This window comes from Ictidomys tridecemlineatus, chromosome 6, assembly GCF_052094955.1.
Source record: "Ictidomys tridecemlineatus isolate mIctTri1 chromosome 6, mIctTri1.hap1, whole genome shotgun sequence".
NCBI classification, from domain to species: domain Eukaryota; kingdom Metazoa; phylum Chordata; class Mammalia; order Rodentia; family Sciuridae; genus Ictidomys; species Ictidomys tridecemlineatus.
This window is the reverse complement of record NC_135482.1, coordinates 16,157,337-16,173,615: the sequence shown is the minus strand read 5'-3', so window position 1 is coordinate 16,173,615 and position 16,279 is coordinate 16,157,337. Positions and strand designations below refer to the sequence as shown.

Genomic DNA, 16,279 nt, shown 5'->3' with positions numbered 1-16,279 from the left:
TTTGAGGCCAAAATCCTTCCCCAGATTATCAATGTTTGATTCAAGAACGACTAGAGGTGTGTACCATGACCAAACATGGTACGCCAACTCCAGGGTCTTGATTTAACATCGAGCAGCCACCTTAGATGTTAACCACCATCTTACGAGATAAGTTTCACTTTCCTGTACTTCCTCTTACCCAAGCTCCCCCACCCACATTAGTGACCCACCCCACGGTACCTTGACCCTAAGCCAATCCCATGCTATTCCCACCAGCCTAGCTCTTTGTGTGGATCTCTGCCTGGTCAACATCTTTCATTTCTTGCTCACCTGTCCTTTGTTCCTGACTTTCTCTTCACCAACCACCAAAACAATGAATTTGTAAGGGACAAGTTTATTTGCAAGGTGATCAAGTATGAGGTAGGTGATCCTCAAATTCACCTTCCTGAGGATAACCTTTGGGGATATTTGTGGAATAAGGATGTCGGGTTGTCCGAGGTATGGGGGACGGTGATGCCCAATCAACCGTCCCGTCTCTTCATGGGAGCTGTTCAGAAAATGGCAGTTAGTAGGACCTGAAGGTGGAGTTTTTAGTTTTCTGATGTCAAAAGACCACTGATCTGATGCCCTTGTAGCCCCAGGTGAAGAACTGGTGATTTCAACAAAAATGGCCTCCAAGTCTCTGAAATGTCACCTAGGCAACCGTGATCACGGTGACGGTGCACCCAGAGGTCCCCAGCAAATCTGGGGGAGCCTAACAACACATGGCTCAGCTGCGAGTCCTCCAGAATCAGTGATTTTTAAAGCCAACTAAAAGCAAATAACCATGGTGGAACATGGGGTCTCAGGGAGAAGGAGGAATGCAGAGGGTTGGTTTGTGTCCGTGAGACTGGCCAGCTGGGTTTTTTGATTGGTAATGGTCAGTTAGGATTCTGTCCTCTGGTAGAGTCTTAGAGACTGTGGTCTTACTCTTTTGATGGTTCAGTTCTTGAGAAGAGTTCTCAGGTCCTTGAGAGATGTTTTTGAGCTGCAAAAGATACACATTTACAAGGATAAGCCCTTCTTTTAGTAAATGTTCAGCTGTTTCAGTCAGCTTTTTCCCAGCTGTGACTAAAGACTTGACAAGAACAATTCTTATTTATTTATTTTAGTTGTAGTTGGATACAACACCTTTATTTCACTTATTTTATGTGGTGCTGAGGATCGAACTCAGGGTCTCACATGTGCAAGGCAAGTGCTCTACTGCTGAGCCACAACCCCAGGAGGAAAAGTCTGTTTGGGGGCTCAGAGTTTCAGAGGTCGCAGTCCATAATAAGACAGCCAGCTCCACTCCTGGGTCAAGGTGAGGCAGGACATCATGGCAGAAGAGTGTGGCAGAGGGAAGCAGCTCTCATGATGATCAGGAAGCGGATACGAAATACGTAGCCCATCACCATGCCCCATGGAGGCCCAGGGGTCCCTGCCCTAAGGAATTTGAAATATTGAAAAAGCTTCCTGCATAAAGTGGCTTATCAAACCTAAATGTCTAGTAAAATGGACGCGGTGAAGTGCCCGGAGCACAGCCCTGAGGTAGAATATCACGTAGGCATCAACCTCTCAGCTTTCAAGGAATTTTAACAGAGCAGGCTTATCTGCCAGGATCCTTCAGCTGCCAGCAATAGAAGCTGACATTGGTCCATTAAGCCACAGGGAATTGTGGAAATCAAATCAAAGTGAGCTAGAGGCCCATGTCGCAAGAAGGCTGGAATGAAAGTGGCTTTAGATTCCAGCAGCAGGAGTCTCTCCCGAGGTCTCATCTCAGCAGCTGCCCAGGAAAGCCCCCAAGTGGCAACCACTCACCTGGAACCATCCCTTCCTCCGCATCAGCCACCCACAGGACGCCTCCAGCTGGCCCTGGGGCAAGAAGTGGCAGGATCTGGCCCCTCCAGCTTTGAGAAAGAGCAATGGCACCTGGATTTACCTTCCAAAGTGATACATACTCATGAGAAATTCTCAAAAGGAAAATCCAGGTGTTCTTTGGAAGATGGATTGAAGTGGGGTGCTCAAAGGTAGACATTCCCGACAGGCACAGTAGCACATACCTGTGATGTCAGCCAATTGGGAGGCTGAGGCAGGAGGATCACAAATTCAGCCTCAGCAACTTAGTGAGACCCTGTTTCATATAAAAAAAAATTAAAAAGGGCTGGAGGTGTAGCTCAGTGGTGGAGTACCTCTGGGTTCAATCCTTAGTTGCATACATGTACACACACACATAGACATTTGGCTTCTACTAAGGAGATATGAATTATCATGTTAAGTGGAAAAAATAGGCAATACCATTTGATATATGCACAACTATGTGAAAAAAGGCCTCACTAGAAAAACACTAAAAGGAAAGACAACGTTTGCTATTAGCACTTGTCTTTGGGAGGTGGATTATGGGGTGCAAGCCAGGAAGAGAACCCTTGCCAGAATGTTGCACACGGATCTGGGACTTCCAGTTCCAGAATGTTGGAAAAATGAATTAACCGTATTTTTCTCGTGATGTGAGATGATGTGATGCCTATGTGATGAAGCAAGGTAAATGATGTAAAAATTATGGTAGTATCAAGGCTACTCATCACCTTCTTACTTGAATACAAGCACTGTGATACCATAGCAGCAGATCTGATAACCAAGATGGCTACTGAACAACTAACAGGTGGGTAGCATATACAGTGTGGATACACTGCACAAGGGATGATTCACATCTTGGGTGGGACTGAGTGGGATGGTAAGAGATTTCATCATGCTACTCAGTCTGGCATGGAATTTAAAACATGAATTCTTTAGTTTTGGAACTTTCCATTTAATCTTTTTGGGCCATGACTGAACGTGAGTAACTGAAACCGCAGAAAGTGATATCATGGGTTAAGGGGGACTATCTACTGCATATTTCATTGCATATCTAAAACTCCATGACATGATTCGAATAGGACCTGAGGTTGTCCAGGTTTTAAGGAGCTACAGTGGGCTCAAGTATGAAGCAGAGGACACAGAAGACTCTCAGAGAGTAATATGTAGGATGGAACAGATCCATTCATTCCCAGTCTTTTTGAGTACATGGCTCTTACAGAAAATATTGTTTTTCCTATGGAATAAATGAAAGAAGACTTTGGAGTGTCTAAATAGATAAAAAAGAGGTCCTTACATTTTCTTTACATTATATTAATTAGACAAAAAATAAAATGTGAAATATAAAGAAAGGATGAGTATCAAATTTGTCAAATACTTCCCCCAGATATCTTTTGTATGTTTAAAGAGAAACCCCGAGCTTGCTTCTAGGAACCCAACCTTTTGTATATCAGGTTTTATGCCTGAAATGACTAGATGTGATTTCTTATGACAATTATTAATTCTCTTATTTTTTATATTCTCTTTACATTTGTGATTCATGGCCAGTAAGAATCATTGCTCTCAAAAAAATTTGATCCAAAAAGTTTCAACTGTTGAAATTATATTTAGTTAGGCTTTTTTTATTTTTATTTTTATTTATTTATTTTTGTACTGGGAGTTGAACTGGTGGTTAACCCCTGAGCTCTTTCAGTATTTTATTTAAAGGCAGGGTCTCGCTAAATTGCTTAGGGCCTCGCTAAGTTGCTGAGGCTGGCTTACAGGCATGCACTACCATGCTGGGCTGGTAATCTCTGTTTCTTTTCTTTTGTTGACAAGTGAAGTGTAGGGACTTGCCATGATTATGGATTTCTTAACCCAACTGGATTTTCCTTTTTATGTCAACAGCTTCTCATAACAATGAAGCTCTAATTGGCAGCAGGTATGTGCATAATTAGTGCTACCTGGGTTTCACCACTAGGGTGCGCTGGCTCCACGTGGACAGAAGTATCTGCCACAGGAGGCCGATACTTGGGGTTGCAGCCTAGAAGTGCATTAGCCAGAAGCCTCTGCCCCACCAGAGTTTAAATCCTTGCCCTCCACGCTCACCTGCTGCACCTTGACCTTGGGGTCCTAGAACACCAACCAAAACAGTTCCTAAGTCCTCCTGCATGTGCAGGACATAAAATGGACCATGTGAGGGACTAGTGCCAGAGCACTTGCCTAGCAAAAAAAAAAAACAAAGTTTTTAAAAATTTACTCTTTTAACCATTTTGAAGTACACAGTTCAGTAGCATTAAGTGCATACACACTGTTGGGCAACCACCACCCCCATTCACCCATCAAACTTCTATCCTGCACACCTGAGTCTCTGCGTCCACTAAACACTAACCTCCCAATTCTCTTCTCCCCCAGCCCACAGACCCGCCATTCTATTTTCTGTCTCTATGAATGTGACTACTTTAAGAACCTAAAACAAGTGGAATCATGTGGCGCATCCTTTTGTGACTGGCTTATTTCTCTTGTCATCATGTCCTCTAAGTTCATACCGGATGTAGCACATGTCAGAATTTCCTTTCTTTTTAAGACTGTATAATATTCCATTGTGTGGACATACCACATTTTGTTGATCCATTTGTTCATCGATGGACACCTGGGCTACTTCCACCTTTCGGCTCTTGCAAATAATGCTGCTCTAAGCATGGTGTAGAGTCTCTGCATATCAAGTGCAGCCATGTCCAGGGAGGATTCAGTTTGAGGTACCCCCTCTGGCACATATCAACCACATGCTCTGGACCATGTCACTTCACTTCTCTAAACTCACAGGGTTTCTGAGACTCGATGACTAGAAGTACAGATAAAGAGGAAAGCAGAAATAACAACTGGTAGGTGCTTGACTCCTTTTCCCATCTCCTGGCCTAAGGGAAGCCTGGAGTTTAATAGGTGCTCAATAAAAACCGTCAAATAAATGACTCCTGAGTCACTTGGTATAGCTGACTTGGGCCTTAAGTCCCTTTCTCTGTAAAAACATCATTAAATTGAGGAGACTGGGAGAGCCCATCTTTCTCCCTTTATTACTGTGTAGATAAAGATGCCTCAGGACAGTATTTTAAGGTAGCACACAATATTGTTTTCATAGAGAAAATAGTCACAGGACCATCTTAACACTGGACACCAGGGTCCAAAAACTCAGCACTGAGAGGCCCTCTGAATGACATGAACTCCAATCTGTCCCAAGATGATTGACCTGAAATCGTCCTTAGTCCTTAGGGTTCCTTTAGGCCAATCTGATTTTTCCTTCCATGAGTTGACTGATTTTGCGATACTATTGACACCGATTCCTTATTTCCCTGGTATGGGACAGGGTCCTAATTCTCATCTTAAAGCTGCTCCTTGATTGTAAATGCAGAGATCCTTTCTGAAAGGATCCATAAGAATCTGTCAACAAACTGGGCGCGGTGGTGCACGTCCGTCATCCCAGCAGCTCGGGAGGCTGAGACGGGAGAATCACAAGTTCAGAGCCAGCCTCAGCAACCGTGGGGCCCTAAGCAACTCAGTGAGATGCTGTCACTAAATAAAATATTTTAAAAGGGGCTGAGGATGTGACTCAGTGGTTAAGTGCCCCTGGGTTCATTCCCTGGTACCAAAAAAAAAAAAAAAAAAAAAAGACAACAATAATAAAAAACATAAAAAACCAGTTAACAGTACTGGCCTCTGATCAGAAGGAATTAGGACTGGGGTCAGGCGAGAGAAAGACTTATTTTTCAGTGTAAAATCATTTGTGTTGGGGGGGAAAACATTTTCTTACTTTATGCATGTATTATTATTTTTAGTCCCATTATTCTTGAACAAAAATAAGTACTAACCATGTGTTTAACCAACTCTGAGTCACAGAGGGGAAAAACGATTCCAATCGCAGAGGAAATGGTTTTTGCATCGGGCAAAAACCTAAGCCTAAGAAAATTACCACCCAGCTGAAGCTGCTGAGCGAGATGGTGAGCAGGACTTGTCAACAGAGGGGGCGGAGGACGACATTGGGAGAGAAGCCTCCTGTTGCCAGTTTTTGCTCTTTTTGTCTAGAGAGAAATGTGCTGAATCTGGAGGGCCACAGTTTAGAGAATAAAGCAACCAAGCAGCGTGGAACCCTATTTGAGAAGCAAAAAAACCTCTCCACATTTTAGGCTTGAAGGCCCAGTTTCCTTATTTGCAAAAACAGGATAATAATGCCCATCGGTTATTATAATGCCGGGAAGGTATTTGGTGTTTTCTCAGGGGGACTTTGACTGATGCACACACTCACCAGAGAAGGTGGGAAGCATTCGTGTCTTCAGCGTCTCCTGTGAGCCATTTGCCAAGCTGAGTGTTTGGTTTTATCTTCACAGCAATCACACCAAGTAGGTATTATAATAGATCTCATTTTATAGAGAGGGTAGAGGCTCAGAGAAGTTCAGTAACTGGCTCAAAGTCACATACTAATGAGGGCGAGAAACAAGAGTCAAATTAGGGCTATCTAATAACAAAGCCTGGCTCTCCACCCTGTCCCCAGGACAGGCATCTAGGAGTCAACGTCATCCCAGAATGCATCAGGAGGGCAGCCCCTTGGGATCTGCTCCCCAGGATCTGCCAGAGGTGACCTGGCACAGCAACTGTAGTGAAGGTCAGCCTTCAGCTCCTCTTTCTCTTGCCTGGCAGCTTTGGTTCACTGGGGTGAAGAGACTTCAGAGTCCTATAAATAGGTGGCCCCATGTTATTTATCATCATCTTTAAAAAGTAACAAAGGAAAGCCAGGTGTGGTGGCATATGCCTGTAGTTTCAGTGACTCAGTAGGCTGAGGCAGGAGGATTGCAAATTTGAGGCCAGTCTTTATAACTTAGTGAGGCCTTAATCAATTTAGGGAGACTCTGTCCCAAAATAAAAAAAAGTAAAAAGGCCTGGGAATGTGGCTCAGTGGTAAAACACCCTGGGCTCAATCCCTGGAACCAAAATAAAAGTAACATGGAGTTTGTGTATAACTCAAGCAAAAATTTATATTAGCGGAATTTGTTTTTGGGGAAATGGCTTTTAACATCTGAATTCCGGGGCAAAAACTCAACCAGAAAGTCCAAGTAACCAGAATGTTTTAAAACGTATAATGGATGATTGACGTGCTGCTCCAGGTTGTTCACATTAATTCTCTAGGCACTGAGCCAGGTACTGGGGACCCAACATGTAAGTTTTTGCAATCTCCGGTGATATATGGGGACTACTCTGGCTTCAGATTCTTTTCCCATAAGATTTCTGCCCTTTGAAGTCTTCTGTGAGAGGCTTTGCAGAGCTTCTCTGTGGGGGTGACTCCAGTGCTGGAATATTCTGGAAGCATTTGGCCCAGTAAACAGTGTTCTTATTTATTTTTTGTGGTGCTGGGGATTGAACCCAGAGGCCTCTTGCATGAGGGGCAAGCACTCTACCAACTGAGCTAATCCCCAGCCCAGGAAGTGGTGTTGAAGGGGGAGGAGAGGTAACCAGGCCAGGCCAGGAGGCTCACAGGGGATGTGGCTTTCCTAGGCCTCACTTGGGAGAGAGCAGCGTGAGATGCAGATTGACCACCTCTTGTGCCCATTAAGGAATCTACAGTCCGTCTGAGGTCGCCGATGCTCTCTCCTCCTTCCCACTCACTGGGATGGCGGGAAGCTTGCTTGGCTTTATTCTCCTTTGGAGTCCTGTCTTCTGTCACAGTGACTTGTCGGTCCTTGGCAGGTGTCAAACGTGCTGCTGAATGAAGGCAGCTTGGGAGCCCACAGGCCAGTGTCACAGAAAGACCCCCGGCAGCCCTGCAGAGGAAGAGTGGGAGGGCAGGCTGGGGGGTGAGAAGACACTGGTCCCCAGGGCCACACCCCATGGGAGGACTGGGTAAGGCTGGGGACAAAGGCACTAGAGTCTGCTGGGGAGCAGAGAGGAACTCAGGAGGGACTTAGAGACAGAACCAGCAGACCGTGGTGGGCAGGTTTAAGCTCTGGCCAGGGATGATGGTACCGGAGCCCATGGGGAGGGCGATCAGTAGGCGGCCAACAGCGGGGACTGGAACAGGCGCTTCTTGTCCTTCTGTATAAACAGCAATGCACCGTGTCCCACCGCAGCGCTGAGAGCGGGCTCACCAAGAGCCTCCACTTGTGCTGTGGCATTTGGCTTTGTTCTGGAACTCCGTTGTGAGTGGTCCTCTGAGATGGACTCACGGACTGTTTCCCTTCCCCTTCCCCCTTCCCCTCCCCGCTTCCCACTCCCCCCTTGCCCCCTTCCCCCCTTCCTTCCTTCCCCCCTTCCCTCCCTCCCTCCCTTCCTTCCTTCCTTCTCTGGGGATTAAACCAAAGGGCGCTTTACCACTGAGGTATATCCCTAGCCCATTTATTTATTTATTTGTTGGAGACAGGGTCTCACTAAGTTACTAAGGCTGACCTCCAAATTGCAACCCTCCTGTCTCAACCTCTTGAGATGCTGGGTTACCAGCGTGTGCCACTGTGCCAGGCTCCACTGGTTTCTTTCTTTCCTTCCTCCCTCCCTCTCTTTCTCCCTCCCTCCCTTTCCCCATCCCTCCCCTCCCTTTCTTTTTTGGTACTGGGGATTTAAACCAGGGGCACTCAACTACATCCTGAGCACTATTTTAAGCTTTTTAAATTTTGAGACAGGGTCTCACTGAGTTGCTTAGGGCCTCACTAAATTGCTGAGGCTGGCTTTGAATTTGCGATCCTCCTGCCTCAGCCTCTAGAGCTGCTGGGATTACAGATGCGCACACTCAGCACTACTGGTTTATTTTCAATGAAATTTTCTGAATCTTGTTTGACAGCAGTTTTTACATAAATCATCCCAGACTGAAAATTACAAATATGAGAGTGGTGTCCAGGGGACTCCTATAAACTCTTATCCAATGGTAACTAGAATATTGACCTGCATACAGCAAGGGCTCTGTAGTGGGTTTTGATGGAATGAATGAATGAATGAATACAGCTCCAAGATCACCAACTTCTAAATCAGGATGAAATTAATTCCTTCCTTCCTTCCTTTCCTCCCTCCCTCCCTCCTTCCTTTCTTCCCAGATATTCGTGATCATCTGCTGGTGCCCAGTGCTATACTGGGTGCTGGCAATTAAGTAGTAAATATGACAGACACAAATTCTCACCATGGCAAGCTTCCATTCTCTTGGAAGAGACTGACCATAACCAAAGCGGTCAAGTGGAAGGCATGCAGCATATCATATGACCCTGATATGTTATAGATTAACTATGTTGTTATCATTTTGTCATATTATTTAGGTGGTGATTACTTCTAAGAGGAAACTTAGAAAGTCATCCTGGGAGGCAGAAGGGTGTTGGAGTTAGTATAGAGCCAGGGAATTTACGCTTCTACAACAAGTGGCCCAGGATATCCTTACTGAGTGAGCCTTGGGGATACACCAGGAAAGAGCAGGAGCACCCAGGGCACAGGCCTGAGATGGGAGCATGGTGGTGGGTGTCGGAGGAGCCTGGTGTGGCTGGAAGGAGTGGTCAGGGAGGTGCTGGAGAGGAGGTCAGAAGGGTGTGGGCTGTCAGTGCCCCACACAGGACTCCTTAGGCTACTGTTCCGTCTGGAGATGAGGAGTCATCTTGGTCCATTTTGTGCTGTATAACAGAATACCAGGAATAGTAATTCATGGAGAACAGATTTATTTCCTATAGTCCTGGAGGCTGGGAACTCCAAGATCAAGGAGCCCACATCTGGGGAGGGCCTTCTTGCTATATCACCCATGGCAGGAGGTGGGGTGTGGGTGTGGGGCAAACTCTTCTTCCTCTCAGGATCCCACTCCTGGAATAATCCATGAGTCCACTCTTGAGGGCAAAGACCTCATGCCCTAATCATCTCTCAGCGCTCTTGCATTGCTGATTACTCTCCGAAACCTGAACCATACAGGAACCGGAAGTTTCCAAGCAGAGGTACCACGAGGCTTTAACAGCATCCCTCATAGTGGGAATAGTGGGAAGGGAATAGGCAATAGTGGGAAGGGGAGTCCGGGAGACCAGGGTGTGAGGGTTGGGGGGGTTGGCAGACAGGGAGGCCTTTAGGAGAGCCTTGCAGTAAACCAGCGCAGGGATGATGGGCGCCTTAGAGATGGCCAGAGGGGATCTTTATACATAGGGGTCTAGCTTTTAGAAAGCTTTTTATTTTGGAAAATTTCAAGCATACAAATGTGAAGTGAATCCCATGTATCCTTTGGCCAGCTTTGACAATCCCACTTGGCCAATCTTCTTTCATCTACGTCTCTATCCAACAGGTTAGATTTTTTTTTTTTCTTTCAGTCCTGATGATTGAACCCAGGGCTTCATGCATACTAGACAAGCACTCTGTCAGTGAGCTACACTCCTAGACTTTTTTATTTTGAGGCAGAGTCTCGCTTAGTTGCCCGGGCTGGCCTTAAACTTGCAATCATCCTGCCCCAGGCTCCCAAGGTGTGTGTCACTGTGCTGAACAATCCTTATGGTGTGTACAGTCCTGGGGATTAAACCCAGAGCCTCACACGTGCTAGCAAACACTCTACCACTGAGCTCCATCCCAGGCCAAGAGTAGATTATTTTTAAAGAAAATTTTAAATATTTAATTTCAGTTGTAAATATTACAGAATGTATTTCTAAAAGAGAAGAACTCTTTATAAATTACTACAATAACAGAATTACAATTAAGACTTTGACAATCTATAAATCTCCAATCCCATATTCAACATTTTACCTTATATACTATGTTTTTAAAATTGATTTGTTCAATTGATGTATTGATTTGTTCGAATCAGGGCCCAAAATCCAAGCACTGCATTGAGTGTATGGATGTTCTAAATCTCTCTCCTTTTAAAATTTGCTGTAGTGAAATACACACAAGAATTCACCATTTTCAGCATTGTAAAGTGATAGTTCAGTGGCATTAAGTATATACACATTCTTGTGTAGCCATCACCCATCCCTCTCCACGACTTTTTATTTTCCCACACTGAAACTCCTTACCCACTAACACCTCCCACTTCCCTTCCCTACCCCCAGCCCCAGCCCCAGCCCTTGGCAACCACCATTCTATTTTCCATCTTTATGAATTTGACAACTCTAGAATCTTAGTCCACTTTGTGTTGCCATAACAAAACACCTGAGTTTGTGTCCTTTATAAAGAAAAGATCCATTTCAGAGACCGAAAACTCCTTTGTTTGGCCCCTGGTGGCGCCTGTTGTTACATCACAGTGGAAGACATTCCAAAGAGATGTCACAGGGTGAGACAGGAAGCAACAGAATGGAGAGAGGCTAGGCTTGCTCTTTTATAACAGCTTGCACTCACAGGATCTAATCCCCTCTTGTGAGACCTGGTCCACTCCCAAGAAACAGCATGGATCCATTCACAAGGGCGGAGCCCTGTAATCTAGTCACCTTCCATTTGTGCCCCCACATGAACTTCTGGGGGACAAACATGAATGTGCCGGAGCTCCCACCTCCTCCTTTCTTCCTCGCCATTCTGTAGATGGAATGGGCACTTTCTTGATTCTGCTGATTACAGCCCATGATTTTAACTTGTGCTTTTGGCCTGTTTCCTGTAACAAGCACGTGGAGATTTTGTTGTTGTTTTAAAATATCATTTGAAGGTTGAATGGACAGGGTTTTGACAAATTGAAGGTGGGGTATGAGAGAGAGGCGTCAAAGGTGGCTCCAAGGGTTTTGGATGAATGGAGTTGCCATTTTCTAAGACAGGGAAGACTGGGGGGCAGCAGATTTGGAGAGGAGACGGTTTGGACACTTGAGGTCTGAGATGTTTGTTAGGCTCTCAGAGGAAGGTGCCAGTTGGGCATGGGAGCCTGGAGCACAAGGAAGGAGGTATAAATTTGGACTTGCCTCTGGATGGATGGCATTTAAAGCCTGGAGACTGGATGGATTCCCTGAGAGAGCAAACACATATTTTATTTTTTCCTCAGAGAGGGAAAAAGCTCAGGTGCTGAGCCTTAGGGCACTTCCATATTAAGTGGCAAGGAGATTGGGGAGGAACCAGCAAAGGAGGCTGGGAAGGGTCACCCAGTGTGGTAGGAGGAAAGCTGGGAGAGCCGGAACCCTGGACGCCACTCGTTCACAGGAGGAGAGGATGACACATGGATCAAGTGCTGCAGACAGGCCAAGTAAATTAAGGACTGAGAATTAATTATTATTTGGTGGAATACGGATGTTCTCTTTTGTGGTGCCCTTTAAACAAGTCATGTATAATTAAATTAAAACTCAAATTTTCCAGGGAAGTTATTTTCATATGTAGGATTACTAAACTGCAAAGTCATAGTGATTAGAGAGGTTAATGGTTAAGAACAGAAGCTGGTAAGTCATGAAACCTGAATTGAAATGTTAAGCTATGTAATTCTGGGCAATTAACCCACTGAGCATCAGACTTCTCAGAAGTTGACTGTAAAAAAGGACTTAGCAGGGTGCCTGCATTGTCTAACGTGCCCAAGGCGTTGTTGGCTGTTCCACATGTGATAGGCTGACTCTCAGCTACTTTTGCCTAGGTATTTGAAAGAACAGAAGAGCCATCATGTTAGTTAAGTGTGTGCTTTAAATAGAGAAAAAGTCATCCACAATTGGAATTTTGCTGAAAAAATGGTAATCTTAGCATAAATTGATTAATATGTTAAAAACATTTCTGAGGGGCTGGGGTTGTAGCTTAGTGGTACAACACTTGCCTAGCACACTTGAGGCACTGAGTTCGATCCTTAGTACCACATAAAAATAAAATAAAGGTATTATGACAACTTACAACTAAAAAAAATTTAAAAAATGTCTGAAACAATCATTCCAACAGAACAAAGAAAATGTAGACTCAGCTCATAAAGGAGGGAACTTTTGCCTTCAAAAATCTCTGGCTCAGTTATGCTAGTAACTATCTTAATAGATACCCAACACCTGGATGAGGCTATTAGTAAGATTTACTTTGGCTTTGTGCACTGTTTTTAAAAAGCTTTGGTTCGGCTTGTATTTGTTTTCTGTATCTGAGCAAATAAACACCCGGTGTTTTTCAAGAGCGTTTTGACCCTGGGATGCTCCTGGGGAAAGCAGGATATAAGCTTGCCCGCAAACCTGAATCAAAACAAAAGGCCACCATTGCCACACATCTGGTGACCAGACAAGTTCACTTAGTCTCAGCTGGGTGGCAAGTTCCAGGGAGCTCATGTTAGACACCTAGAGACCCTGGAACAAACTGAAGCCTGAGCCAACACTCAACCTATGTTAGTTGAAAGATGGGAAAAGGAAGGACAGCCCTGTTAGGAGGAGCTATTTTGTTACTGATGGGGCACAATATGGTTTTGGTGTTAAAAAATCATTCTCATTTATTCCTGATGAGAGTACAAATGGGGACCAGCATTCTGGAAAAACAACTCAAACTGGAAGGATCTTAAAGGTCTAAACACAAACATGTTCACTATAACCTTATTCAAAACATTTTTTTAAAAGAAATAATCAAAACTTTTAACAATAGAATACATAATCATAGTACAGCATAGTGTGTAGGGTAGACTATTCTACTGATATTAAAAATGATGTTTCTTCCCTTCTCTTCTATCAATATTAAATTCCAAGTCTCCAGGGTACTGTTCTAGGCATTTTGGATGCATTAAAATAATAACACAAAGGTTGCTATTTTGGTGGGGTTTTGCATGGGAGTGGGAGCAGGAGTCAGATAATACAGGGTAAATTAGAAAGCTTTCAGGGATACCTAAAACAAAGTGGAATAAGGTAAGAGGCAAGGGTAGCGTTGAGTGTAGGGTAACAGGGCTTCTGTTTGAAAAAGGATGGTCTTTTGGCTGTGTGCTTAAAACTGCTCTAAAAAAATAAAAGTCTATTTTTAAGAATAAAATGGTCAAGGAAAGCGTCATCCCTTGGAAGAGAGGCAAATACTGAGGTGAGAGAGAAAACCAAGAGTGTGTGACAGTAGAAAATGCTAGTATTCAGAGAATATCTGGGTGCAAAGCTACACATGCAATAGAGTGCCGAAAAAAACTGAAAATAGTAAACACAGCAAGGGTACCATGCAGGATAAGTACTTTCGTTCTTTTCACTTCTTCCATCTTCAGCAAGCATTTTTTTAATGTTTTTTAAAAATCCACTAGTCAAGTGTAGTGGTGCACGCCTGTAACCCCAAAGGCTCTGAAGGCTGAGGCAGGAGGATCACAAGTTCTAGGCCAGCCTCATCAACTTAGAGAGACCCTGTCTCAAAATAAAAAACTAAAATAAAATAAAAATAAAAACAAAAAGGGCTGGGGATGTGGCTCAGTGGTTAAGCACCTCAGGGGTAAAACCCCCTGTCGGTCAGGGGCCTCTGGACCTCACCACACGCCCCGCCCACCAAGACCACGCCCACAGCGCCCCGCCCACTCACGCTCCTTCCCGCGGCCGGCAGGTGGCGTCCCTCGGATCAGCGCGCTCCCACAGGTCTCGCAAGCCATGGGCTGCACCGGGGGCCGCTTGCGGCGGTTGACCGTGGGCCAGAGCGAGGCAGGCGGCCGTTCGTCAGGTACGACCGAAGGCTAGGGCGCGGGCCTCCCCGCGAGGGCCGGGTGAAGCGCCGCAGCCCTCGGCCTGGCCACCCTCGCCGACGTGGCGGGCCCCCCAACCTGGCCCGCCGCGGAGCCCTGAGGGAAGCCGGCCTCGGGCGGCCCGCGGACCCAGAGCGTTCAGGAGGTAGGAGGTGGACGCAGGAACGGCCGGCCCGAGGACCTGCGGAAAACGTCCAGACACCAGACCCGAGCACAGAGCAACCCGAGCCGGCTCCGCCATTGAGCACCCCGGGCACGCGCCCGGTCTCCAGGGAGACGTTAGGGGGCGGGGCCGCGCGCGTGCGCAAGAGAGCGCGCCCACGTGCCGCGCGCACTCCGTCCTCGGTTCCGCGCAGATCAGCCCCAGGCCCTGCCAGTCTTTAAACACGTCCTGGCGCCACCGTCCCTCTATCCCTTACGTTACCCTTTGGGATGAGAAAGCCGCTATATTTTCTCCCCTTTGCAGATAATGATGATCATGGCTGATCATTAGCTACTGGGCATCCCCCTGCCCCGCCCCAGGTGTTGGGGTTGGACCAGGGCTTCAGCAGGCTGAGCAAGCCTCGGCCACCCACTGAGCCACGTCCCCAGGCCCCAGCCTTGCTGGGCCTGTTTTAAGCACATCACATGGATCGTCTTGTTTCATCCTTCCAACCATACAGTGAGATTTATCAAAGGCCCCGTTTTGTAGATGAAGAAATTGAAACACACTAAGGGTACGAAATTGCCCAAGATTACAACATCTAGTTAAGTGGTAGAGCGAGGACACAAGTGGAGGAGATTTGACTTCAAAGCTCTGGTTATTAACATACTTCCTCCTCCAAGTTGGAAAGTGCCCAGGTGCTGGAATTATTCAAGCTGTAGGATCTATTTCACAGGCTTACAAAGGAGTTACATTTTCATCCTCTTAGGGTAAAGAGCTAAGAGGAATGGTGCATGGGGAAGGCAGCTACCTTAGGTGTGGTAAGGGTTGGCGGGTCTCTGAGGAGGGGAAGGACATCCTTGCTGTGGGAGCAGCATGGAGGACCATCCTGAGGATGTGTATCCCCCTGGCATTGAAGATGTGGGTTGGGGAAGAGGAAGATGGAGAGGAAGGGTAGGAGAGTTCCTGCTGAAGGTCAGGCAGGGAATTTATGGCCATCACTTGAGTTTCTTATCAGTTCAATGAAGGGGTTTGAGTAGGTAGGTGTGCCCCAAATTTGCCTTCTGTGAACACCTTCAGGATTCTCCTGGTACCTATGTGTTACCATTCATTCACCAGTTATCTTTTTTTTTTTTTAACTACACGACTGCAGTGGAAAGCATTAAAATTCTTATTCACCAGTTATCTTTAACTACACTTAATTATTGGGGTAAAAAATACATGCAGTTTACTCAATCAGTTTAAAATGTGCAGTTCAGTAGTGTTAAGTGTGTTCACATTGTTGTGAAATAAATCTCCAGAACTTTTGCATTTTACAAATCTGAAACTCCATTGCCAATAGGACAACTCCCTTTTTCCTTCTTTTTCCAGTCCCTGGCTGGTAACACCACTCTACTTTCTGTTTCTATGAATTTGACCACTTTTGTGTCCTGAATATCATTAGAATCATGCAGTATTTGTCTTTTGCAACTGGCTTATTTCACTTAGCAAAATATCTTCAATATATTCAAAATATATTCAGTATCATCTTGTAGCATGTTGTAGCATGTGACAGACTTTCCTTCATTTTTAAGTCTAATATCCATTGCATATATGACATTTAGTTTATTTAGTTCATTCACTTTTTTTTAATTAGGTGTTAATAGACCTTTATTTATTTATATGTGGTGATGAGGATTGAACCCAGTTCCTCACATATGCTAGACAAGCAGTCTACCACTGAGCTAAGACCCCAGACCCAGTACATTCACTTT

General features: G+C 45.4%; 1 long non-coding RNA gene across 6 annotated transcripts; it reads right to left on the bottom strand.

Moving 5' to 3' along the window:
• Positions 1 to 357: 357 nt before the first annotated feature.
• On the bottom strand, positions 358 to 14,675 carry LOC120887868 (uncharacterized). 6 transcript variants are annotated; one of them, XR_013440357.1, is made up of 6 exons: positions 14,227 to 14,675; positions 6,131 to 7,640; positions 4,448 to 4,675; positions 3,940 to 4,053; positions 1,819 to 2,131; positions 358 to 1,443 (listed from the first exon to the last, which is right to left on the bottom strand). It is a non-coding gene; the product is annotated as an uncharacterized LOC120887868 (long non-coding RNA). The 6 variants fall into 6 exon arrangements; XR_013440356.1 differs by having other exon boundaries at positions 358 to 1,939; positions 2,061 to 2,131; XR_013440352.1 differs by having other exon boundaries at positions 358 to 2,131; positions 14,227 to 14,674.
• Between the last annotated feature and the right edge of the window lie 1,604 nt (positions 14,676 to 16,279).